General features: G+C 43.4%; 1 long non-coding RNA gene across 7 annotated transcripts; it reads right to left on the bottom strand.

Annotated features, from left to right (window-relative positions):
• Positions 1-15,072: 15,072 nt before the first annotated feature.
• LOC109770335 (uncharacterized) lies at positions 15,073-20,973 on the bottom strand. Of its 7 annotated transcripts, none has more exons than XR_006666194.2 (6): positions 20,337-20,973; positions 19,161-19,252; positions 18,823-19,069; positions 17,146-18,727; positions 16,789-17,058; positions 15,073-16,684 (listed from the first exon to the last, which is right to left on the bottom strand). It is a non-coding gene; the product is annotated as an uncharacterized lncRNA (long non-coding RNA). The 7 variants fall into 7 exon arrangements; XR_002234558.4 differs by having other exon boundaries at positions 15,073-16,891; positions 16,970-17,058; XR_005762041.3 differs by having other exon boundaries at positions 15,073-17,058; positions 17,146-17,244; positions 17,471-18,727; positions 20,337-20,969.
• Between the last annotated feature and the right edge of the window lie 4,524 nt (positions 20,974-25,497).

Below are 25,497 nucleotides of genomic sequence, written 5' to 3'. Positions count from 1 at the left end.
CCAACGGCCTCCTCTCCCAAGGCCACGGACGACGCCGAGGTGTTGTCCCGAAGGACCTTCCCAGGCCAGGGAGAGGTACAGGATGCCGTCAGGGTGGTGCCAGAGGGTGATACCTCGGCCACCGGACACATGGGGGAGCAAATCCCCCTGGAGACTGGCGATGGGGGCCATATCCAATTCGACCCCTAGCCGAATACTATTCCGGAGGCCCATACGGCTCCGAAATCAGGCAAGCAGCCTCCTTCGAAAGAAGGAGGTGCACCTATTCCGCCGGTGACCTATGTCCATCCAGAGGCACCGTATACTCTACTGGAAGCGCTACAAAGTGCTTCCATTGTTGAGGAACACCGTATCCTCATGGGTACGGTGGTTGAGAGGGTTTAGTCCGCTAAGAGAGGATTGACTGAAGCCTGCACCAGCCTTCTAACAGGCTTTGAGGTATGCGACGTAATTATGCAAAAAGAATGTCATAGTATAGATAGTAGCCCCTGAGACTCTGTCCGGTGCTCGAAAAGAAAGGCCGGACAAAGGATCAAATAATTTTCGCAGGAGACTAACCATACATGTCTATGTGAATAAGCAGGTGTCGATGCTGGCTGCGACCTCCCATTCTGCCGAAGTCTCCAAACTGAAGCAAAGTCTGGAGCGGGCCGAGGAAGAGCTTGTCCGTGTGAAAAAACAACTAGGGGACAAGCAAGGTATGCAATGGCCTATTCAGATCTAGGAAGATATGAATTATTTGTGTTGATCATGTTATCATGATATTTCATAGGAGCTGCGACCGAGGTGGAGTCCCTCAAGAACGCGCTGGCCGAGGCCCAGAAGAGAGCGGCGAAGGAACAAGCCGCCCGCGAAAAACACGAGGCAAGGGTCGGGGAGGTCCAACAGGAGCTCCAGGACGCCGTAAAGAAATGCGAGTCCTTGGAGCTCAAGATTTCGGACCAAGAGTATGAACTTGCTAAGGCCCACCAAAGCGCACAAGAGGCCCGGGTTGAAGCCCAGGGCGCCCTCCAGGAAATCCAGGAGGCCAGGAAAATCGCGGCGGGTAAGGCCTTTATTATGCAGAGAAAATATGTGAAGAAAAGGTACCTCTTACTGACCCGGATTTGGAGTTCTCCAGGAGCGTTTGCCGATCTGCCGTGCAGTGTTGCTGATGCTGCGGAGTTCTTCCGAGCTGAAGAGGGGAGCTCAACGGAGAAGCTGTTCTGGTCGCAATACCTTGCGCCAGAGCATCCGGTGCCCTTTAGCGATCAGCTGAAACAGCTGACCAAACTGCATAGGATGGCCGAATTGGCCATGAAGGATTTGATAATCCGTCTATGGCCTGCCGAAGCCATACCCAGCAGCTACTTCAGGCTCGTGAAGCGGTTGATCGATGCCTGCCCTCAGCTTGATGCCATCAAGCGGTCGGTCTGCATCGAAGGTGCGCGGATGGCCTTCGCTCGTGTCAAGGTGCAGTGGGCGAAGATGGACGCCGTCAAGCTCGCGACCGAGGGACCGCCCGCGGGCAAGGAGCACCGCACGCCTGAGCGGTATTTTGATGATGTCCTGAAGGGATCCCGCATTGTAGAGGGCTAGTGTGCAAAAGACATTATCTTTGAATGAAGACATTCATGTTATCCCGTCCTGTATTATGAAACAAAGCCGATATGTAATATAATGGTTGTTGTTTGTTTAAAAATTTTGCCTCCTGTGCGGCCGTTTTATTAAATCTGAGAGTTGGCCAGTCATCAGCTTTAGCCCTCACGTAGGTAGTACGGGGGTGTTCGGGTTGGAACCTAAACACTCTTGATCCAAGAGTTTGGTCCTTGAAGGAGGTGTTTAGCGCAACGAATCAGGCAATCGGACTATGTGGTTTTATCACCCTCACTTAGCCATAGGAGTTTGACAATAGAAATGTAGGCGCAGCCCCTAGTTAGGATTTGTTAATCCGGACTAGGGTGCTGTAGGCACCTGATCGGGTGGAGGCCGATCCGTCGCATAATGCGGGGAAAAATCGCAAGAGATTTTAACCTCTGAATAGCTGACCAGCTCTCGCCGCATCATGACAGTCAGTTTTCAGCTTTCTCTAATGAGGTGTTTATCCGGGTAAACCAGAAACACAATCGCAGTAGTTCTCCCTTTACTGCCCTAGCCGATAGGACGGAACGTAAGGTAGTAAGCACAGGAGCCGGGGCAACCCAACTATTGACCAAAGATATGATTCGGAGCCGATGCATATAATGCTAAATTCGGGGTGCCGAACTGTACTGTAAAAAGTGTTCAAACTTTGTTGCCATAGTATGGAGCGCGATGAAGCCCCTGGTGAATTAAGGCGTACCAAAGTGTACGGGTGGAATCGATAAGAATAGCGAAATAAAATGAAGTAGTAAGCCAGTGCCACATAAGTTGGGCCACAAACTGTTTCCATTATAATTTGATTAATACATCAAAACGTATTTGTACAAATAGTGTGATAAGCAACATGGCTATTTAACATGCCGAGACCAAGGGGGAGTTGCGTGCGCGTCCTGAAAACAGGTAGAGTGATCATCAAGAAGACCACCTAGAGATTCCCCCACACGTCTATGCTGCTTGCCGCCTTGGTATATCCATCCTTTGAAAGGATCAATGATCAGGCCGTCGTGAGGGGCCTGTGGAAAAGAAACCTAAAAAGGATAAAAAGAAAAGGGAAAGTATGTGTGCCCGGAGAAGGTCGAGCCGTATTATGGACCACAATCGAGTTACGCCTCCGTCTTTGCCCATGGTATTTCGAGTGCGTAGTTATGTACGCGCGGTACGTACGCCGCCATTTGGTCGGGACTGAGACAAAGGCCGAATTGCTAGTCGAACTCCTGACGAGCTGGACTATCATGCTGCGGAGTAGTCCGGACTCGTTTAACAGTGTCCGGGAGCTTGGCCGCTGAATTAATATTCTGCTTGATAAGGCCGCTCTGTACTTCCGCTACCAGGGCCGCGGTGTGCTCCTTGATACGTCTCCAACGTATCTATAATTTTTGATTGTTCCGTGCTATTATATTATCTGTTTTGGATGTTTAATTGGCTTTAATATGCTCTTTTATATTATTTTGGGGACTAACCAACTGATACGTCCATTTTTGTGTCATGCTTATTTATTGCATTATGGGCTGTTATTACAAGTTATATCATAATACTTATGCCTATTCTCTCTTATTTTACAAGGTTTACATGAAGAGGGAGAATGACGGCAGCTGAAATTCTGGGGTGGAAAAGGAGCAAATATTAGAGACCAATTCTGCACAACTCCAAAAGTCCTGAAACTTAACGGAAGTCATTTTTGAAATTAATAAAAAATATTGAGCGAAGAAACTACCAGAGGGGGGCCACCCACCATCCACGAGGGTGGGGGGCGCGCCCTACCCCCTGGGCGCGCCCCCTGCCTCATGGGCCCTTTGGCAGGCCTCCGGTGCCCATCTTCTGCTATATGAGGTCTTTTACCCGGGAAAAAATCATAAGCAAGCTTTCGGGAAGAAACTCCGCCGACACGAGGCGGAACCTTGGCGGAACCAATCTAGAGCTCCAGCAGAGCTGTTCTGCCGGGGAAACTTCCCTCCGGGAGGGGGCCGGAAATCATCGCCATCGTCATCACCATCGATCCTCTCATCGGGAGGGGGTCAATCTCCATCAACATCTTCACCAGCACCATCTCCTTTAAAACCCTAGTTCATCTCTTGTATCCAATCTTTGTCCCAAAGCCTCAGATTGGTACCTGTGGGTTGCTAATAGTGTTGATTACTCCTTGTAGTTGATGCTAGTTGGTTTACTTGGTGGAAGATCATATGTTCATATCCTTTATGCATACTAACACCCCTCTGATTATGAACATGAATATGTTTTGTGAGTAGTTACGTTTGTTCCTGAGGACATGGGAGAAGTCTTGCTATAAGTAGTCATGTGAATTTGGTATTCGTTCGATATTTTGATAAGATGTATGTTGTCTTCCTTCTAGTGGTGTTATGTGAACATTGACTACATGACACTTCACCATTGTTTGGGCCTAGAGGAAGGCATTGGGAAGTAATAAGTAGATGATGGGTTGCTAGAGTGACAGAAGCTTAAACCCTAGTTTATGCGTTGCTTCGTAAGGGGCTGATTTGGATCCATATGTTTCATGCTATGGTTAGGTTTACCTTAATACTTCTTTTCTAGTTGCGGATGCTTGCACTAGAGGTTAATCATAAGTGGGATGCTTGTCCAAGAAAGGGCAGCAACCAAGCACCGGTCCCCCCACATACCAAATTATCAAAGTAACGAACGCGAATCATATGAGTGTGATGAAAACTAGCTTGACGATAATTCCCATGTGTCCTCGGGAGCGCTTTTCTCTATATAAGAGTTTGTCCAGGCTTGTCCTTTGCTACAAAAAGGATTGGGCCATCTTGCTGCACCTTATTTACTTTCATTACTTGTTACCCGTTACAAATTACCTTATCACAAAACTATCTGTTACCGATAATTTTAGTGCTTGCAGAGAATACCTTACTGAAAACTGCTTATCATTTCCTTCTGCTCCTCGTTGGGTTCGACACTCTTACTTATCGAAAGGACTACGATAGATCACCTACGCTTGTGGGTCATCAAGACTCTTTTCTGGCGCCGTTGCCGGGGAGTGAAGCGCCTTTGGTAGGTGGAATTTGGTAAGGAAAAATTTATATAGTGTGCTGAAATTTACTGTCACTTGTTACTATGGAAAGTAATCCTCTGAGGGGCTTGTTCAGGGTATCTTCACCCCGACCAGTAGAGAAAAGAGTTGCTCCTCAACCTACTGAACCTACTGAAAATGTTTACTTTGAAATTCCTTCGGGTATGATAGAGAAACTGCTAGCTAATCCTTTCACAGGTGATGGAACATTGCATCCCGATTTACACCTAATCTATGTGGTTGAAGTGTGTGGATTATTTAAGCTTGCAGGTATGCCCGAGGATGTTATCAAGAAGAAGGTCTTCCCTTTATCTTTGAAGGGAGAGGCATTGACATGGTTTAGGCTATGTGATGATATGGGATCATGGAACTACAACCGATTGAAATTGGAATTTCATCAGAAGTTTTATCCTATGCATCTTGCTCATCGTGATCGTAATTATATATATATAATTTTTGGCCTCGCGAAGGAGAAAGCATCGCTCAAGCTTTGGGGAGGCTTAATTCAATGTTATATTCATGCCCCAATCATGAGCTCTCAAGAGAAATGATTATTCAAAAAATTTATGCTCGGCTTTCTCCCAATAATCGCTCCATGCTCGATACTTCTTATACTGGCTCTTTTATGATGAAGACTATTGAATTCAAATGGGATCTATTGCAGAGAATTAAATGCAACTCTGAAGATTGGGATCTCAACGAAGGTAAGGAGTCAGGTATAACACCTAAGTTTGATTGTGTTAAATCTTTTATGGATACCGATGTTTTCCGTGAATTCAGCACTAAATATGGGCTTGACTCTGAGATAGTAGCTTCTTTCTGTGAATCCTTTGCTACTCATGTTGATCTCCCTAAGGAGAAGTGGTTTAAATATAATCCTCCCATTGAAGTAAAAGTAGTTGCACCTATTAAAGTTGAAGAAAAGACTATCACTTATGATGATCCTGTTGTTCCTACTGCTTATATTGAGAAACCACCTTTCCCTGTTAGAATAAAGGATCATGGTAAAGCTTCAACTGTGGTCAACAAAAGTAATATTAAGACACCCAAACCCCTGAGCAAATTAAGGTTGAACCTAGTATTGCTATGGTTAAAGATCTCTTGGCTGATAATATTGATGGGCATGTTATTTACTTCTGCAATGAAGCTGCTAGAATTGCTAGACCTGATACTAAAAATAAACATAGACCTGTGGTAGGCATGCCTGTTATTTCTGTTAAAATAGCAAATCATTGTTATCATGGCTTGTGTGATATGGGTGCTAGTGCAAGTGCAATACCTCATTCCTTATAAAAAGAAATTATGCATGATATTGCACCTGCTGAAATAGAAGAAATTGATGTTACAATTAAGCTTGCCAATAGAGATACTATTTCACCAGTTGGGGTTGTTAGAGATGTTGAAGTCTTGTGTGGGAAAGTTAAATATCCTGCTGATTTTCTTGTTCTTGGTTCCCCACAAGATGACTTTTGTCCCATTATATTTGGTAGACCCTTCTTGAATACTGTTAATGCTAGGATAGACTGCGAAAAGGATGTTGTTACTACTGGTTTGGGTGATATGTCTCATGAGTTTAATTTTGCTAAATTTCGTAGACAACCCCGTAATGAAGAATTGCCTAGTAAAGATGAAATTATTGGTCTTGGTTCTATTGATGTGCCTCCTAGTGATCCTTTAGAACAATATTTGCTAGACCATGAAAATGATATGTTTATGAATGAAAGAAGGGAAATAGATGAAGTATTGTTTAAACAGGGACCTATTTTGAAACACAACCTGCCTGTTGAAATCCTAGGGGATCCTCCTCCACCCAAGGGTGACCCCGTCTTTGAGCTTAAACCATACCTAATACTCTCAAATATTCTTATCTTGATGAAAAGAAGACATATCATGTTATTATTAGTGCTAGCCTTTCAGAGCACGAAGAAAAGAAATTATTGAAAACTCTGAAGAAGCACCGTGCTGCTATTGGATATACTCTTGATGATCTTAAGGGCATTAGTCCCACTCTATGCCAGCACAAAATTAAATTGGAGAAAGACGCTAAACCAGTTATTGATCACCAACGACGGTTAAATCCTAAGATGAAAGAAGTGGTAAGAAAAGAAATACTAAAGCTTCTGGAGGCAGGTATAATCTATCCCGTTGCTGATAGTCAGTGGGTAAGCCCTGTCCATTGTGTCCCTAAGAAGGGAGGTATTACCGTTGTTCCTAATGATAAAGATGAATTGATCCCACAAAGAATTGTTACAGGTTATAGGATGGTAATTGATTTCTGCAAATTAAATAAAGCTACTAAAAAGGATCATTACCCTTTACCTTTTATTGATCAAATACTAGAAAGATTATCCAAACATACACATTTTTTTCTTTGCAGATGGTTATTCCGGTTTCTCTCAAATACTTGTGTCAAAAGAGGATCAAGAAAAGACCACTTTTACTTGCCCTTTCGGTACCTTTGCTTATAGACGTATGCCTTTTGGTTTATGTAATGCACCTGCTACCTTTCAAAGATGCATGATGGCTATATTCTCTGATTTTTGTGAAAAGATTGTTGAGGTTTTCATGGATGATTTCTCCGTTTATGGAACTTCTTTTGATGATTGGTTGAGCAACCTTGATCGAGTTTTGCAGAGATGTGAAGAAACTAATCTTGTCTTGAATTGGGAAAAGTGCCACTTTATGGTTAATGAAGGCATTGTCTTGGGGCATAAAATTTCTGAAAGAGGTATTGAAGTTGATAAAGCTAAAGTTGATGCTATTGAAAAGATGCCATGTCCCAAGGACATCAAAGGTATAAGAAGTTTCCTTGGTCATGCCGGTTTTTATAGGAGGTTCATTAAGGACTTCTCAAATATATCTCGGCCTCTGACTAATCTCTTACAAAAAGATATTCCTTTTGTCTTTGATGATGATTGTGTATAAGCATTTGAAATATTTAAGAAAGCTTTGATTTCTGCACCTATTGTTCAGCCTCCTGAATGGAATTTACCCTTTGAAATTATGTGTGATGCTAGCGATTATGCTGTAGGTGCTGTTCTAGGACAAAGAGTTGATAAGAAATTATATGTTATCCAATATGCTAGTAAAACTTAGACAATGCCCAGAGAAATTATGCTACTACTGAAAAAGAATTTTTAGCAGTTGTACTCGCTTGTGATAAGTTCAGACCTTATATTGTTGATTCTAAAGTAACTGTTCACACTGATCATGCTGTTATTAAATATCTTATGGAAAAGAAAGAAGCTAAACCTAGACTTATTAGATGGGTTCTCTTGCTACAAAATTTTGATTTGCATATTATCGATAGAAAGGGAGCTGAGAACCCCGTTGCAGACAACTTGTCTAGGTTAGAGAATGTTCTTGATGACCCATTACCTATTGATGATAGCTTTCCTGATGAACAATTAACTATCATAAATGCTTCTCGTACTGCTCCATGGTATGCTGATTATGCTAATTACATTGTTGCTAAATTTATACCACCTAGTTTCACATACCAGCAAAATAAAAAGTTTTTCTATGATTTAAGACATTACTTCTGGGATGACCCACACCTTTATAAAGAAGGAGTAGATGGTGTTATTAGATGTTGTATACCTGAGCATGAACAGGAACAGATCCTACGCAAGTGTCACTCTGAAACTTATGGAGGACACCACGCTGGAGATAGAACTGCACATAAGGTATTGCAATCCGGTTTTTATTGGCCTACTCTCTTCAAAGATGCCTGTAAGTTTGTCTTGTCTTGTGATGAATGTCAAAGAATTGGTAATATCAGTAGACGTCAAGAAATGCCTTTGAATTATTCACTTGTTATTGGACCATTTGATGTTTGGGGCTTTGATTACATGGGACCGTTTCCTTCCTCTAATGGGTATACACATATTTTAGTTGCTGTTGATTACGTTACTAAGTGGGTAGAAGCTATTCCAACTAGTAGTGCTGATCATAACACCTCTATTAAGATGCTTAAAGAAGTTATTTTTCCGAGGTTTGGAGTCCCTAGATATTTAATGTTGATGGTGGTTCACATTTTATTCATGGTGCTTTTCGTAAAATGCTTGCTAAGTATGATGTTAATCATAGAATTGCATCTCCGTATCACCCGCAGTCTACTGGTCAAGTAGAATTGAGTAATAGAGAGCTCAAATTAATTTTGCAAAAGACTGTTAATAGATCTAGAAAGAATTGGTCCAAGAAACTTGATGATGCATTATGGGCCTATAGAACTGCATATAAAAAATCCTATGGGTATGTCTCCATATAAAATGGTTTATGGAAACGCATGTCACTTACCTCTCGAACTAGAACATAAGGCATATTGGGCCATTAAAGAGCTCAATTATGATTTCAAACTTGCCGGTGAGAAGAGGCTATTTGACATTAGCTCACTTGATGAATGGAGAACTCAAGCCTATGAGAATGCCAAACTGTTTAAAGAAAAAGTTAAAAGATGGCATGACAAAAGGATACAAAAGCGTGAGTTTAATGTAGGTGATTATGTGTTGCTATTCAACTCTCGTTTAAGATTTTTTGCAGGAAAGCTTCTCTCTAAATGGGAAGGTCCTTACGTTATCGAGGAGGTCTATCGTTCCGGTGCCATAAAAATCAACAACTTCGAAGGCACAAATCCAACGATGGTGAACGGTCAAAGAATCAAACAATATACCTCAGGTAATCCTATAAATGTTGAAACCAATGTTATTGAAACCGTAACCCCGGAGGAATACATAAGGGACACTTTCCAGAACGTTTTAGACTCCGAAAAGGAATAGGTATGTGGTACGGTAAGTAAACCAACTCCAAAACAGTTCTAATAGAAATTTTTATCCGTTTTGGAATATTTAAGAAAATAAGAAGTAGTCCGGGAAGGACACGAGGCGTCCACGAGGGTGGAGGGCGCGCCCCCTGCCTTGTGGGCACCTCGTGTGCTCTCCGGACTCCGTTTTCTTGCACGATACTTCTTTTGGTCGGTAAAAAATCATTATATAATCTCCCGAAGGTTTTGACCACCGTATCAGGCAAATATCCTCTATTTTCGTTTTGAGTTGTTTCTGCCGCAGATTAGAGCAAGGTGTCTTCTCAAGAGTCAGTCAGGGAAAGTCGGGTGTCTCATCCAACACCGGGTCCCGGAGCAAACAGCAATGCATATCAATTTGGACCATCAACGGAGGAAGAGATGGAGGCCGACTTGGAAAGGATAGATGCCATGGAGGAGGATCAAGAAGTTACTTCTCGTTTCCGAGCCGGATTCATGATGGGGGAACTACAGAGCTCAGCTATCCCAAACTCGGTCATCCCTTCCAATGTTAGATTTCTTTCTTATGAAAATATGAAAAAGAGTGTCACTTGTTCTCCCGCAGCTATGCAACATCCGTGGGTGAAAGGAGCTTTAGCCGTTACGGGTAAGCTCCGTAAGAAAATAATGGACCTCAAGCAGCAAGTCAATAAGCTTGAGGAGGAGAATCGTATCCTAAGGGGCATCATCGCCAAGAATATCACATTACCAACGCCGAAGAAAGAGATATAATCACATGGGTATGGACACTCCCCTTGGCAACTGCCAAGCTTGGGGGAGGTGCCCCGGTATCGTATCACCATCACACTCCTATCTTTATCGTTTTTCTTAGTTCGGTCCTTTTGGTAATATCTTGATCTAGTAGAATAAAGTTTTAGTATGATTTAGTTTTGAGCTTTGCCTTATGATCCTTTTATGTAATCGAGTCCGTGAGCTATATATAATAAAGATTAGTGTTGAGTCAAGGGCTTGATTACTGTGCTTTGATCTTGAGGGAATAAAAGAAAAAGAAAGAATAAAAAGAAATAAAGAGATCATATTGATCTTATGGAGAGTAATGACTTCACATATAAAGAGTATGATGAATAAAAATTGTTGAGAGTTGACAAACATAGTTTTGGTCATCGTTGCAATTAATAGGAAGTAATAAAGAAAGAGAGGTTCTCACATATAAATATACTATCTTGGACATCTTTTATTATTGTGAGCACTCATTAAAATATGACATGCTAAAGAGTTGATGTTGGACAAGGAAGACAACGTAATGGGTTATGTTTTCTTATATCCGAAATAAAGTATATTATCATGGATCATCCAACATGTTGAGCTCGCCTTTCTCCCTCATGCTAGCCAAATTCTTTGCACCAAGTAGAGATACTACTTGTGCTTCCGAATATCTTTAAACCAAGTTTTGCCATGAGAATCCACCATATCTACCTATGGATTGAGTAAGATCCTTCAAGTAAGTTGTCATGTTGCATGCAAAAAAAATTGCTCGCTAAATATGTATGACTTATTAGTGTGGAGAAAATAAAATTTATACTATCTTGTGATATGGAAGCAATAAAAGCGACGGACTGCATAATAAAGGTCCACATCACAAGTGGCAATATAAAGTGACGTTTTTTTGCATTAAGATTTCATGCATCCAACCATAAAAGCACATGACAACCTCTGCTTCCCTCTGTGAAGGGCCTATCTTTTATTCTTGTCTTATACCTTATGCAAGAGTCAAGGTGATCTTCACCTTTACTCTTTACATTTTATCCTTTGGCAAGCACATTGTGTTGGAAAGATCCTGATATATATATCCAATTGGATGTAAGTTATCATGAATTATTATTGTTGACATTACCCTTGAGGTAAAAGGTTGGGAGGTAACACCATAAGCCCCTATCTTTCTCTGTGTCCGATTAAAACTCCATAACCACAAGTATTGCGTGAGTGTTAGCAATTGTGAAAGACTAAATGATAGTTGAGTATGTGGACTTGCTAAAAAGCTCTTATATTGACTCTTTCCGATGTTATGATAAATTGCAATTGCTTCAATGACCGAGATCATAGTTTGCTAGTTCTCAATGAAATTTCTGATTCATACTTGACATTGTGAATAGATTATTACTTGAGCATAAGAAATCATATGACAATATCTATATATGTTGTTGTTATAAGAATGATCATGATGCCCTCATGTCCATATTTTATTTTATCGACACCTCTCTCTCTAAACATGTGGACACATTTATCGTTATCGGCTTCTGCTTGAGGACAAGCGAGGTCTAAGCTTGGGGAGTTGATACGGCCGTTTTGCATCATGCTTTTATATCGATATTTATTGCATTATGGGCTGTTATTACAAGTTATATCATAATACTTATGCCTATTCTATCTTATTTTACAAGGTTTACATGAAGAGGGAGAATGACGGCAGCTGAAATTCTGGGGTGGAAAAGGAGCAAATATTAGAGACCAATTCTGCACAACTCCAAAAGTCCTGAAACTTAACGGAAGTCATTTTTGGAATTAATAAAAAATACTGAGCGAAGAAACTACCAGAGGGGGGCCACCCACCATCCACGAGGGTGGGGGGCGCGCCCTACCCCCTGGGCGCGCCCCTGCCTCGTGGGCCCTTTGGCAGGCCTCCGGTGCCCATCTTCTGCTATATGAGGTCTTTTACCCGGGAAAAAATCATAAGCAAGCTTTCGAGAAGAAACTCCGCCGCCACGAGGCGGAACCTTGGCGGAACCAATCTAGAGCTCCAGCAGAGCTGTTCTGCCGGGGAAACTTCCCTCCGGGAGGGGGCCGGAAATCATCGCCATCGTCATCACCATCGATCCTCTCATCGGGAGGGGGTCAATCTCCATCAACATCTTCACCAGCACCATCTCCTTTAAAACCCTAGTTCATCTCTTGTATCCAATCTTTGTCCCAAAGCCTCAGATTGGTACCTGTGGGTTGCTAATAGTGTTGATTACTCCTTGTAGTTGATGCTAGTTGGTTTACTTGGTGGAAGATCATATGTTCATATCCTTTATGCATACTAATACCCCTCTGATTATGAACATGAATATGCTTTGTGAGTAGTTACGTTTGTTCCTGAGGACATGGGAGAAGTCTTGCTATAAGTAGTCATGTGAATTTGCTATTCGTTCGATATTTCGATAAGATGTATGTTGTCTTTCCTCTAGTGGTGTTATGTGAACGTCGACTACATGACACTTCACCATTGTTTGGGCCTAGAGGAAGGCATTGGGAAGTAATAAGTAGATGATGGGTTGCCAGAGTGACAGAAGCTTAAACCCTAGTTTATGCGTTTCTTCGTAAGGGGCTGATTTGGATCCATATGTTTCATGCTATGGTTAGGTTTACCTTAATACTTTTTTTGTAGTTGCGGATGCTTGCAGTAGAGGTTATCATAAGTGGGATGCTTGTCCAAGAAAGGGCAGCAACCAAGCACCGGTCCACCCACATACCAAATTATCAAAGTAACGAACGCGAATCATATGAGCGTGATGAAAACTAGCTTGACGATAATTCCCATGTGTCCTCGGGAGCGCTTTTCTCTATATAATAGTTTGTCCAGGCTTGTCCTTTGCTGCAAAAAGGATTGGGCCATCTTGCTGCACCTTATTTACTTTCATTACTTGTTACCCGTTACAAATTACCTTATCACAAAACTATTTGTTATCGATAATTTCAGTGCTTGCAGAGAATACCTTACTGAAAACTGCTTATCATTTCCTTCTGCTCCTCGTTGGGTTCGACACTCTTACTTATCGAAAAGACTACGATAGATCCCCTACACTTGTGGGTCATCACCTACTAACCGAAGGCCCAGTGCAAATTGCTGTTTTTTTTCCTATTTCAGTGTTTTGCATAAAAGGAATATCAAACGGAATCCAAACGGAACGAAACCTTCGCGAGGATCTTTCTTGGAAAAAACGCAACCCAGGAGACTTGGAGTGGAAGTCAAGGAAGCAACGAGGCAGCCACGAGGCAGGAGGGCGCGCCCAGGGGCCCCTCGTAGCTCCACCGACCTATTTCTTTCACCTATATATACTCTTATACCCTGAAAACATCTAGGGGAGCCACAAAACCACTTTTCCTCCGCCGCAACCTTCTGTACCCGTGACATCCCATCTTGGGGCCTTTTCCGGCGATCTCCCGGAGGGGCATTCGATCACGGAGGGCTTCTACATCAACACCATAGCCTCTCCGATGATGTGTGAGTAGTTTACCACAGACCTTCGGGTCCATAGTTATTAGCTAGATGGCTTCTTCTATCTCTTTGGATCTCAATACAAAGTTCTCCTTGTTCTTCTTGGAGATCTATTCGATGTAATTCTTTTTGCGGTGTGTTTGCCAAGATCCGATGAATTGTGAGTTTATGATCAAGATTATCTATGAAAAATATTTGATTCTTCTCTGAATTCTTATATGCATGATTTAATATCTTTGCAAGTCTCTTCGAATTATCGGTTTAGTTTGACCTACGAAATTGATCTTTCTTGCAATGGGAGAAGTGCTTAGTTTTGGGTTCAATCTTGCGGTGTCCTTTCCCAGTGACAGCAGGGGCAACAAGGCACGTATTGTATTGTTGCCATCGAGGATAAAAAGATGGGGTTTATATCATATTGCTTGAGTTTATCCCTCTACATCATGTCATCTTGCCTAATGCGTTACTCCATTCTTATGAACTTAATACTCTAGATGCATGCTGGATAGCGGTCGATGTGTGGAGTAATAGTAGTAGATGCAGAATCGTTTCGGTCTACTTGACACGGACGTGATGCCTATATTCATGATCATGCCTAGATATTCTCATAACTATGCGCCTTTTTATCAATTGCTCGGCAGTAATTTGTTCACCCACCGTAATATATGCTATCTTGAGAGAAGCCACTAGTGAAACCTATGGCCCCCGGGTCTACTTTACATCATATAAGTTTCTGATCTATAAATCTAGTTTACTATTTTGCAATCTTTATTTTCCAATCTATACAACAAAAATACCAACAATATTATCTTATTATCTTTATCAGATCTCACTTTTGCAAGTGGCCGTGAAGGGATTGACAACCCCTTTATCGCGTTGGTTGCAAGGTTCTTGATTGTTTGTGCAGGTACTAGGCGATTTGCGTGTAGTCTCCTACTGGATTAATACCTTGGTTCTAAAAAACTGAGGGAAATACTTACGCTACTTTGCTGCATCACCCTTTCCTCTTCAAGGGAAAACCAACGCATGCTCAAGAGGTAGCACTCCTCGGTACGGAGGGAGCGTTCCGTGTTTCCATTGACTATTACTAGTGGTTGGGGCGCCACCTGGTGGCGCCGCTTGAGGCGTGATGGTGCGGTGCCTCATTTGCTGCTGCCCATTCAGCTTGCTTGTTTGTTCCATGTTGTGACATGAACATTTCTAGGAGGCTTAGCAGATAAATATGCTAGTTACATGCATCAGTGAGTTACATGGATAGGTCTTCAAAAATAATCAAATTATATGAGCTGATGTTCATAACAGATTGATATTTGTTAGGAAAGGAAGCATCTCGTACTTAGTGCACATGAGGACATTAGGCATGTGTTGCAACAGAGAAATTGTAAGTTCAGATAAACTTAAACTGAATATATAGATAATGAGGACCACCCATTACAGTTGGTCCAAAGGTAGTGTAGCACATTTGCTTGTATTTATAGCACAGGAAAGAAGACATACGGAGATACAACCAGATGGCATGGAAAATGCATTACAGACAACTCTTATTACTGTCACCGCCCTTCACTACCCCGCACTAAGCCGACGCTCGCCTTCATCATCGTCGGCTCGCCATCGTAGTGTACTCCTTGACAAAGACCACACCCTCACACGGGGCAGATTACATATATTTTTTGCCTTGGCTAGCAACTAACTAAAGCATTTGGGAGACTGATCTTCTTAAGGAATGACATGCAAGTGAGTTTGGTCGTCTAACAAATATCATTTCTTTAAGTAGACAACCACAATCTTATAGTGAATTTATAAATTACTAGGAAGTATGCCCGTGCGTTGCAACGGAAATTAAAAAATATCTTTGCGTCTAGAAAACACAACATGTAAAATTAAATAATGTAAAAACCATGTACTAATATGTCCTAAAGATATTTAAAAATTAGACTATGAAAATTTAGCACAACAAAATTCAATTATCCATTTTGTTACTGGGAACAAAAGTTGATTACATAACTTCGCTATCCCAACACTGACTTTTATATAGTCCGAATTAATCCTATCTATCATCTAAGGCATATTACGCATCTTGTACTCCCATATATGCATCTAAATAATACTATATTTTATTGTATGTTTGTGGTTTTTGAGGGAATTCTTTTATGTTTGTTCCAAAAAACGTGTGGAGATGTTGTGCTGCCTTTTAATTTTATTTTTTCTTATGGGGTGCAACGTCTTCTCCCCGTTTAAACCGACTTAATTGTTGGGCTATCTAACAAATTTCAGCACAGTAACATTTATTAGGGAGCCAATTACGTGAAGAAAAATCCATTTAATGGAAAGAAATGCGGCCAGTTATGTCATGAAAATTCCATTTGATGGAAAGAAATGCGGCCAATTATGTCATGAAAATTCCATTTCATGGAAAGAAATACGGCGTGCATGTGGTCCTTTATTGGGTTTCCCGAAATCCCATTTAATTCTCCAATAATGCCCACAATCCATATAATTGGAGTCAATTTCCTGCACGTCCTTCCTTATCTCGAGTCTTTCACTTTTATTGTCATCTTCATGTCCACATTTAGCGGGATTTTTTTTAATTGACACGTGCATTCCTTTTTTTTTGAGGTAGTTTCCATTTTCTAGGCAACTCATAATTAGGTAACGACCAGGTTTTGCACGGGGAAAAATGATACTCCCTCCGTTCCAAAATAGATGACTTAATTTTGTACTAAAGTTAGTACAAAGTTGAGTCATCTATTTTGGAACGGAGGGAGTAGGTGAGTTGGTTGTTCTGTTGTGGTCGGTAGTGGAGGTCTCAAGTTCAAGTCCTCTGCGTGTATATATTTTTCCTTCTTATCGAAAGAAGCGAACCAGGCCCACCTTGGCCCACGCTAGGGACTGGCCAGCCCATGTAGGGATCAGAAATTCTGGGACGAGCTTTTTTCTGGATTGCGGGTTGGCTCTTAAAAAAGTGAAGGGTTTTTCTGCAAAAACGATGACGGACCAAGAATACCTATTTCTTTTATTAGTAGGTATAGAAGTAAAGAACTTCACAACAATAAACAACTAACAACACTGCCTAAGGCCACAAGATTCAAATACAGGCTCGATTATTACCTGCAAAATGTTAAGAAGAGATCTGATAACATTGTGGTTCTTCAGGATATCAATGCTTTGGCCCGCTTGTCGAATTATTTCAGCCCATTATTTTCAAATCAAACTAATCACAAGATAACCTTGTAAAGACTATCCTTAAGAGAAATGATAAAGAAGGTAAAAATGCATGCTAGAAGGGAACCTGATTAGGAAGGCTCATCAATCTCTTCAGGTATTCGTCCCTCTTAGACTCTTGGTATTATCAGATTCAACTTCAATTATATGACCCACCTGAACAGTGAGCACGAAGGCACAAATGATATCAGATTCAGCTTGAATCATGTGGCCGTCCTGAGCGACTCGATTTATTCAACATACCGATTCACAAAACGTATGAATCTGGTGTGGCCCAAGATCAAGAATTGTCGTAGCAAGGATGACATCAGTTCAAAACATGGGAAAGCTTCTGCGATGCCTCTGGGGTGAGCACAACAAGCCACAAATACTACCAAAATTAACTAACTTCTATGTGTTTCACAGTTCAAAATTACAGGAATATGTTCAATCCATTACAAAATTATACTGACTAAAAATACAAGTCTCATCCCAAATAATACATGATTACACATGGATAGGACCAATCATTTAATCTAACAGCTATCACTGGAAACATATAATTACAGAATTTGTCCAGAATACATACCCTCTTGTCAAAGAAAAGAATACTTTCAGTTGAAATAAAATCTGGCGTACAAGCCTGCAAGAAATCCATCAATATGTAATACAAGTAACCTGAAAAACAAGATTGATACAAACACCTGTTCTCAACGAATGCAACTGAATCAGCTATGAAACTATATGAGTAATCTTTAAAATAGAATATGACCTCAAATAGTTGAGACCAACTTTCTTATATAGTATAGAAACTTCATAGGAAAACATTTTAAACAAAAATATTTTGGGTCAGTAGGCATCCATGCGATAATAAACATAAATAAATTCGTATGTGCGGTCATCTCGACCTTCCACGTAATTCAGCACAAAAGCATATAATCTATTTATCTACGTTAGATGACAAGAATAAGAAACAGATGGAACCATTTAATCAAGCAGCTATCACTAAAACATATAATTACAGAAGAAGTAACCAACCTAGTCCCTATTCGGAAAGGATTTATCTTCCTGGAAACACATAATATTTATGAGAGCACGCCACTATCACACAATCACCAGCTGATACATGCATGATAATATTTATGAGAAGCAAACCAATAGAAGTATGTCCAAACTGGGAAATAATGAAATATACTCTAGTATATTGTAAATGTCACTGACGTCCTTCTTTTTATAGTTACAAGTCAGTGGGAGATCTCTCCAACTGTCCTTTGCTCCTAAAAAAACTATATTGTAACAAAAGTACATTAAAACCACGGTCAATTTCACCGGTTGTGCAATTCTTTTGGACCATTGGTAAGGCAATCAAGAGTGCACTTCTAATACAACAATTCCAACAACTCAATGCATCCAGCCACAAACATGGTATAATTTTTTCCTAATGTTGTACTAATTACATATAACCATTGGGAAAAAGGAATCAAGAACCCAAAATAAATCTGAACAGGAGAGGTCTTCCATCTAGACATTGCAGCTGGCCACCCACTCGTACCTCTTAATCAACGAGCTACTGAAGCGAGCGTGGCAGAGTGCCATGGGAACCTAGCGACGACGAAAGAAACTAACGCATTGAGAGGGAACTGCGATAGGAGAAAGGGATAAGGAGGGAAAGACATTGGATGAGAAGGTCACCTGGCTTCCTCGCCGACGAGGACATGATAATGTTCCAGTCTATGGAGAGCTTACCTTAGCTCGATGACCTTTATCCAAACAAAAACACCTTTTGCAATGGTCCCTAAGAGAACCAATGAAAGCAACTTTAATGGTCCATTGCTCATCTATCCATCTATGATAAAAAAATCATGTATAAAAAAATAACAACTTAGCATAGGCATTAATTACTCTTGTATGGATAACTAAATGTTGAGGAAAAAGTGGTACCTATTCCTCTCTGAAATCTGTGTATACAATACTGTAGGCATGGGAATTGGAATAATTTTATGGTCTGAACTCCAGTTACCAATCCCCTTAAGCCTTTTTTTGTAGAGAGGAGTTCCAAATAGTTGGTATCCTGGATACTATGTCCATCTAAACTTCTGTGGTAAGACAATGATGTACAATTACAAAGTGGGTCTGAAAGTGAAATAATCCTCCATTTGGATCATCTAGTAGTCTTGATCAGATTTACCTATAAGGGAGAGTCATCAGTAAGATAGGAGTTTCCAATAGGTATTAATACATAACTGCATACTCCTGATTACTGGAAGGTTAGTACATACCTGGAAATTTGACTTCCAGTGTATGTTCAATTAACAGTACTGAAGAACTAAATACTCAAGAATATCCTATCACAATTCCGTAGTCGCAAAAACTGCAGCCATATGTGAACTCTATCAAAGACTGACATTAGAAACCTATGCCTCTCTATCAAGAATATCTAATCACCATTCTATAGTTGCAATCCCCATATTCTGTTTCCTTCCTTGCATTGATTTTTTTATCAGAACAAGCTAATGTCAATAAATTTAAGCTAGGCATGGTGATTTCTCAGGATCCAAATAACCAATATGAGAGATAGATGGCATGTGCTTCCTTTAGCTTTGTGAATTGAGAACATAGTCCCACTAAACATCTATTGGCTCCAGCGTTTTCCCTTCTTCCTCACCAGAACATGAAGAAGAAAGCACAAGCATCAATGATCACAAATCTGGACATTATCTACAGTCCAACTTATTTGAAAGCCCAGTCTAGAGTTCTTGCTTGAAGAATAGAAGTTCTTCCTGATTGACAACTCAAGCATTTCTTGTACTAACCAAGAGCAGAACAATACAATTAGCGTTCATTGTTACATCACTAGGCTTACAATTGAACAAACTGGAAGAAGTTTATATACAAATTTAATCGATAATCATGTACACTGGAGACCCTATCGCCATATCAACATGTTTAATTCAGTATAAATCGGTAAAAAACTTGATAGAACCAACCATTATATAAATGCTCTCATGTATCACCCGGCAAGTTTACTCTCTGCACTGTATCTTGGCTATTAGTTCATTAGTTCAGGTGATCAGTACCCAAGCGGACTAAAAAACAAGTGGGGTGGTGAATCCAAATTCAAGACTGGTGTATTATAGTGGTAGAGATATTGGTATACACAGAACACGACACTGCAATGATAAGTACTAATTCTGTAGTTTTGTTGCATAAAAAGAATTGAACAATCCGGTGATCCAAGTATATAGGTAGAGGTTCTATACATAACTTAAGAAATATAGCATAGTAACATATAGTGTACTTTTCCAGTCACACAGGTAACTGAAAATACAGGAGTAGACAGATCTAATGAAGCTCTCTTCCAGCTGTTTTTTCAATCGGTTGCCAAAAGAGTTTAGCCTCCGTGGCATGTGCTTGTGACGAGACAAAAGAAGGAACGTGATGGAAGAAGAACAAACCTGACCACACGAATGGAGAAGAAGAGGCAACCCATCGCCATAGACAGAACGAAACCGCCGGCGACCGAGAGCGCGTCCTCCATGAGCGGGAGGAACACGAGTGTGTTGCTCATCCGGGGCGCCTCCTTCTGGGTAGTGTTTTGGGCCTGCACCTCCGCCGCCACCCCTCCACCGGATTGGAGCACCGACGCTTCGATCCCCATCATCATGCTGTAGGGCGACCTAGGGATCTTCCTGGGGTCGGTGCCCTTGGGGGTGAAGAGCCGGGGAATAGAAGGTCATGCTCGTCCCCGCTGGCGAAAAGCACCCGCTTGGCACTCCATGGAACCTCGCCAACAGCGAGTTCCCTCCGCGTGTAGCCTCCCGGAGGATGAGCAGCGAGACGCAGACCCACGGCCGGCGGTCCCGGCCGCTGCCGTATAGCAGATCGAGTAGCACTTGTCGGAAACCTCCATGGATCCTGATTCGTGATTGAGAGGCAAAAACAGGAGATTATGGGAGAGGGAGGATTTGCGGATGCTTGTGGAGGCCGTGAGAGAAGGGGAGGAGGTGTCGGCGCAGCATCGGGAGCGCGAGGTGGGGTCGCTTGAGGAGGCGTGTGGGAGAGGGAATGATAGAGAGAGCAGGTCGCGTGCGTGGGGAGGTCAGCGGCACAAACCCCGATCCCTTTTCTTCCTTTCTTTTCTCTCGCGTTTTTTCTCTAGGCACAGTAAAATTGACGTGTCTATCACCAACGATCGCCCCTTCTGCGCAGCTGAATGTATTTAATGACACCGCGTGATCTGGGCATCTTGAGTTTGAGATAGGCATAGTGTGGCACCGCATTGAATCGAGCAAATGCAGTTCGTCCGAGCAGTGCATGATAGCCACTGCGGAAGGGGACGATATCGAAGATCAAGTCTTCGCTTCGGAAGTTGTCCGGGAATCCGAAGACGACTTCCAATGTGATTTAGCCAGTGCAGCGGGGCTCTACACCTGGTATTACTCCTTTAAATGTAGTTTTTGTGGGTTTGATCCTTGATGGATCGATGCCCATCTTGCGGACTGTATCCTGATAGAGAAGGTTGAGGCTGCTGCCACCGTCCATGAGGACTCGCATGAGGTGGAATCCATCAATGATTGGGTCGAGTACCAGTGCGGCTGAACCGCCATGACGGATACTGGTCGGATGGTCCCTGCGATCGAAGGTGATCGGGCAGGACGACCATGGGTTGAATTTTGGGGCGACTGGCTCTATCGCATAGACGTCCCTGAGCGCGCGTTTGCGCTCCCTCTTGGGGATATGGGTAACGTATATCATCTCACCGTTTTAACCTGGGGGGGACTTCTTCTGTCCCCCTGTGTTCGGCGGACGGGGCTCCTCGTCATCGTCCTCACTTTGCGATCCCTTCTCTTTGTTCTCGGTATTTAACTTGCCAGCCTGTTTAAAAACCCAACAGCTTCTGTTGGTATGATTGACGGGTTTATCGGGGGTGCCATGGATCTGACATGGACGATCGAGTATGCGGTCCAAGCTGAATGAGCCCGGATTGTTTCTTTTAAATGGCTTCTTCCGCTGGCCGGACTTGGAGCCACCGAATCCGGCGTTGACCGCCGTGTCATCGGTATTGTCACCGTTGCTTCGACGCTTGTGCCTGTTGCGTCGGGGCTTGCTATTGCTATTTCTGGCCTCAGAGGTGCCAGGTTCGCTTGCATTATTATTTCTGCGGGCTAGCCAGCTATGTTCGCCCACGCAAAAGCGGGTCATAAGTGATGTGAGGGCTGCCATGGACTTCGGCTTCTCTTGGCCGAGGTGTCGGGCGAGCCATTCGTCGCGGATGCTATGCTTTAAGGCCGCTAGGGCTTCGGCATTCGGACAGTCGACGATCTGTTTCTTTTTAGTTAGGAACCTAGTCCGGAATTTCCTGACTGACTCTCCGGGCAGTTGAACTATGTGACTTAAGTCATCGGCATCCGGAGGTCAGACGTATGTTCCTTGGAAGTTATCGCTGAAGGCGTCTTCCAAGTCCTCCCAGCTGCCAATAGAGTTTTCCGGCAGGCTGTTTAACCAGTGCCGAGCTGGTCCCTTGAGTTTTAGCGGGAGGTATTTGATGGCATGAAGATCATCACCGCGGGCCATATGTATATGGAGAAGAAAGTCCTCAATCCATACCGCCGGATCTGTTGTTCCATCATATGATTTGATATTCACGAGTTTAAACCCTTCTGGGAATTCATACTCCATTACTTCATCAGTGAAGCAGAGGGGGTGTGCGGCGCCTCTATATCGGGCCAAGTCGCATCGCAGCTCGGATGGAGTCTGTCTGCGGTTTTCGGCCCGGACGTGGTTATGCTTGTCACGTCCGGCTAGATAGCCGTCGTCGCGCGTCGGGGCACGCCCCTGCGATCCGTAGATCGATTTGGTCTGACCTGCTCTATTTTCTAGGTCCTGCCGCAGGTCATATGTATATCCCCGAGCTGTTGTGTCTCTACATTTACGGTGAGGTGGTATGGGCTGGTGTTCGGCAGAGTTGTCGCTTTGTCCCGGCCACGTGGTGGTCGGTCAGCCGCGTTACGCGCTGATGGTACGGGTACGATGCCTCGTCGTCAAATTGTGGTAGCAGTTTACGCTTCGGGTAACTTTTGGTTGGGCGCTCGAGGCCGTATTCCTCGGCTGCCAGGATATTAGTCCACCTGTCATTTAGTAGGTCTTGATCAGCTTGAAGCTGCTGATGCTTCTTTTTCAGGCTCCTTGCAGTGGCTATTAGCTGGCGCTTAAAGCGCTCCTGCTCGGGAGGTTCCTCAGGCACGATAAAGTCTTCGTTGCCGAGGCTCACCTCATCCTCGAAGAGTGGAAGATAATTGCTATCCTCCGAGTCTTTGTTTATGGCCTGTTCATCATGGCTAACTTGCCCATCTTCCCGGTCGTCCTATTCAGAGGTTGGCTCAACGGGTTCTTCTTGGTCTTCGGCGTCGTCCGGAGTATTGTTGTCTCTCGTGCCGGTATTGCTGTCTTTTCCACGGCGTGATTTAGAACGGCGCCGCTGACGTCGGAGCTTTGGTTGTATCTCAGGAGGTTTATCCTCGACTGCATTTTTCTCGTTATCGCCGTTACCCTCTTTGGGTGTATCCACCATGTACACGTCATACGAAGAGGTGGCCATCCAGCATCCGGTAAACGGCGGGTTTTGGGCCTGCTCTTCTCCGGCATCGTCGTCCATACCGTCGATGTCTTCGGAGCCGTAATCGAGCATGTTAGTTAAGTCCTCGACAGTGGCTATGAAGTGGGTGGTGGGTGGGACGTAAAATTCCCCGCTCTCAGCCCCTAGTCTGGGCTGGGCGTAGTTCGGACGTTGCTCCTCCGTAATGGCGGGGGATCGCATCAAGTCCAGAGCCTCGCTTAAAGGCGAGGTTTGGCCAGGGAGAAGAGAGTCCGTTGAGTACAGCGGGAAGGAGACTCCTTGGCCGAGCTCACAGATGCTGACTCCAAGGGTTCGGAGCCAGTGTCCGGAGAAGAGTCCGGCTTCATGATGGTTGCCAGCGACACTACTTCCTTCGGCTCTCTCGTACTGGGCTTAGTGGCCGCAGATAGTCCGGGGGGCTCAGGAGTCCCGTCTTCGGACCTGGCGATGCGCTCCGGATCTAAGGCCAGAGCGGAGGTTGGGGTCGTGAACCCTTGGAAGATCAAGTCTCCTTGGATATCAGCGACATAATCCAGATTTCCAAAAGTAATCTGGTGACCTGGGGTGTAGATGTCGATCTGCTCTATATGGCCAAGCGAGTTGGCCCGCAGTGCGAAGCCGCCGGATACGAAGATCTAGCCGGGGAGAAAAACCTCCCCCAGGGCGGCGTTGTTGTAGATGACTGATGGAGCCATCGAACCTTCTGATGACGACACAATGGAACTCTCAATGAAAGCACCAATGTCGGTGTCAAAACCGGCGGATCTCGGGTAGGGGGTCCCGAACTGTGCGTCTAAGGTCGATGGTAACAGGAGACAGGGGACACGATGTTTACCCAGGTTTGGGCCCACTTGATGGAGGTAATAGCCTACTTCCTGCTTGATTGATCTTGATGAATATGAGGATTACAAGAGTTGATCTACCACGAGATCGTAATGTCTAAACCCTAGATGTCTAGTCTGTATGATTGTGATTCTGCTCTACGGACTAAACCCTCCGGTTTATATAAACACCGGAGGGGCCTAGGGTTACACAGAGTCGGTTTACAAAGGAAGGAATCTTCATATCCAAACGCCAACCTTGCCTTCCACGCAAAGGATAGTCCCATCCGGACACGGGAGGAAGTCTTCTGTCTTGTATCTTCATGGCCCATCCGTCCGGTCCACGTCACATAGCCCGGACGCCCGAGGACCCCTTAATCCAGGACTCCCTCATTGACACCTGGTGATGTTGACGGCAAGCCCCCCAGGAAGAGGGTTCCTACGAAGGTGATGTGGTATGCTCCTATAATACCACGGTTGAAACATCTGTTCAGAAACGAAGAGCATGCCAAGTTGATGCGATGGCACAGAGAGGACCGTAAGAAAGACGGGAAGTTGAGAGCACCCGCTGACGGGTCGCAGTGGAGGAAAATCGAGAGAAAGTACCGGGCTGAGTTTGCAGGTGATCCAAGGAACGTATGGTTTGGTTTAAGCGTGAATGGCATTAATCCTTTCGGGGAGCAGAGCAGCAATCACATCACCTGGCCCGTGACTCTATGTATGTATAACCTTCCTCCTTGGATGTGCATGAAGCGGAAGTTCATTATGATGCCAGTTCTCATCCAAGGCCCTAAGCAACCCGGCAACGACATTGATGTGTACCTAAGGCCATTAGTTGAAGAACTTTTACAGCTGTGGAATGGAAACGGTGTACGTGTGTGGGATGAGCGCAGACAGGAGGAATTTAACCTGCACGCATTGCTGTTTGTAACCATCAATGATTGGTCCGCTCTCACTAACCTTTCAGGACAGACAAACAAGGGATACCACGCATGCACGCACTGTTTAGCTGACACCGAAAGTATATACCTGGACAAATGCAGGAAGAATGTGTACCTGGGCCATCGTCGATTTCTTCTGACCAACCATCAATGTCGAAAGAAAGGCAAGCATTTCAAAGGCGAGACAGATCACCGAAAGAAGCCCGCCATGCGTACCGGTGATCACGTACTTGCTATG

Source organism: Aegilops tauschii, chromosome 7, assembly GCF_002575655.3.
Source record: "Aegilops tauschii subsp. strangulata cultivar AL8/78 chromosome 7, Aet v6.0, whole genome shotgun sequence".
Lineage (NCBI taxonomy): Eukaryota > Viridiplantae > Streptophyta > Magnoliopsida > Poales > Poaceae > Aegilops > Aegilops tauschii.
Note: the sequence above shows the minus strand (reverse complement) of the source record. Positions and strands in the feature narration are given on the sequence as shown.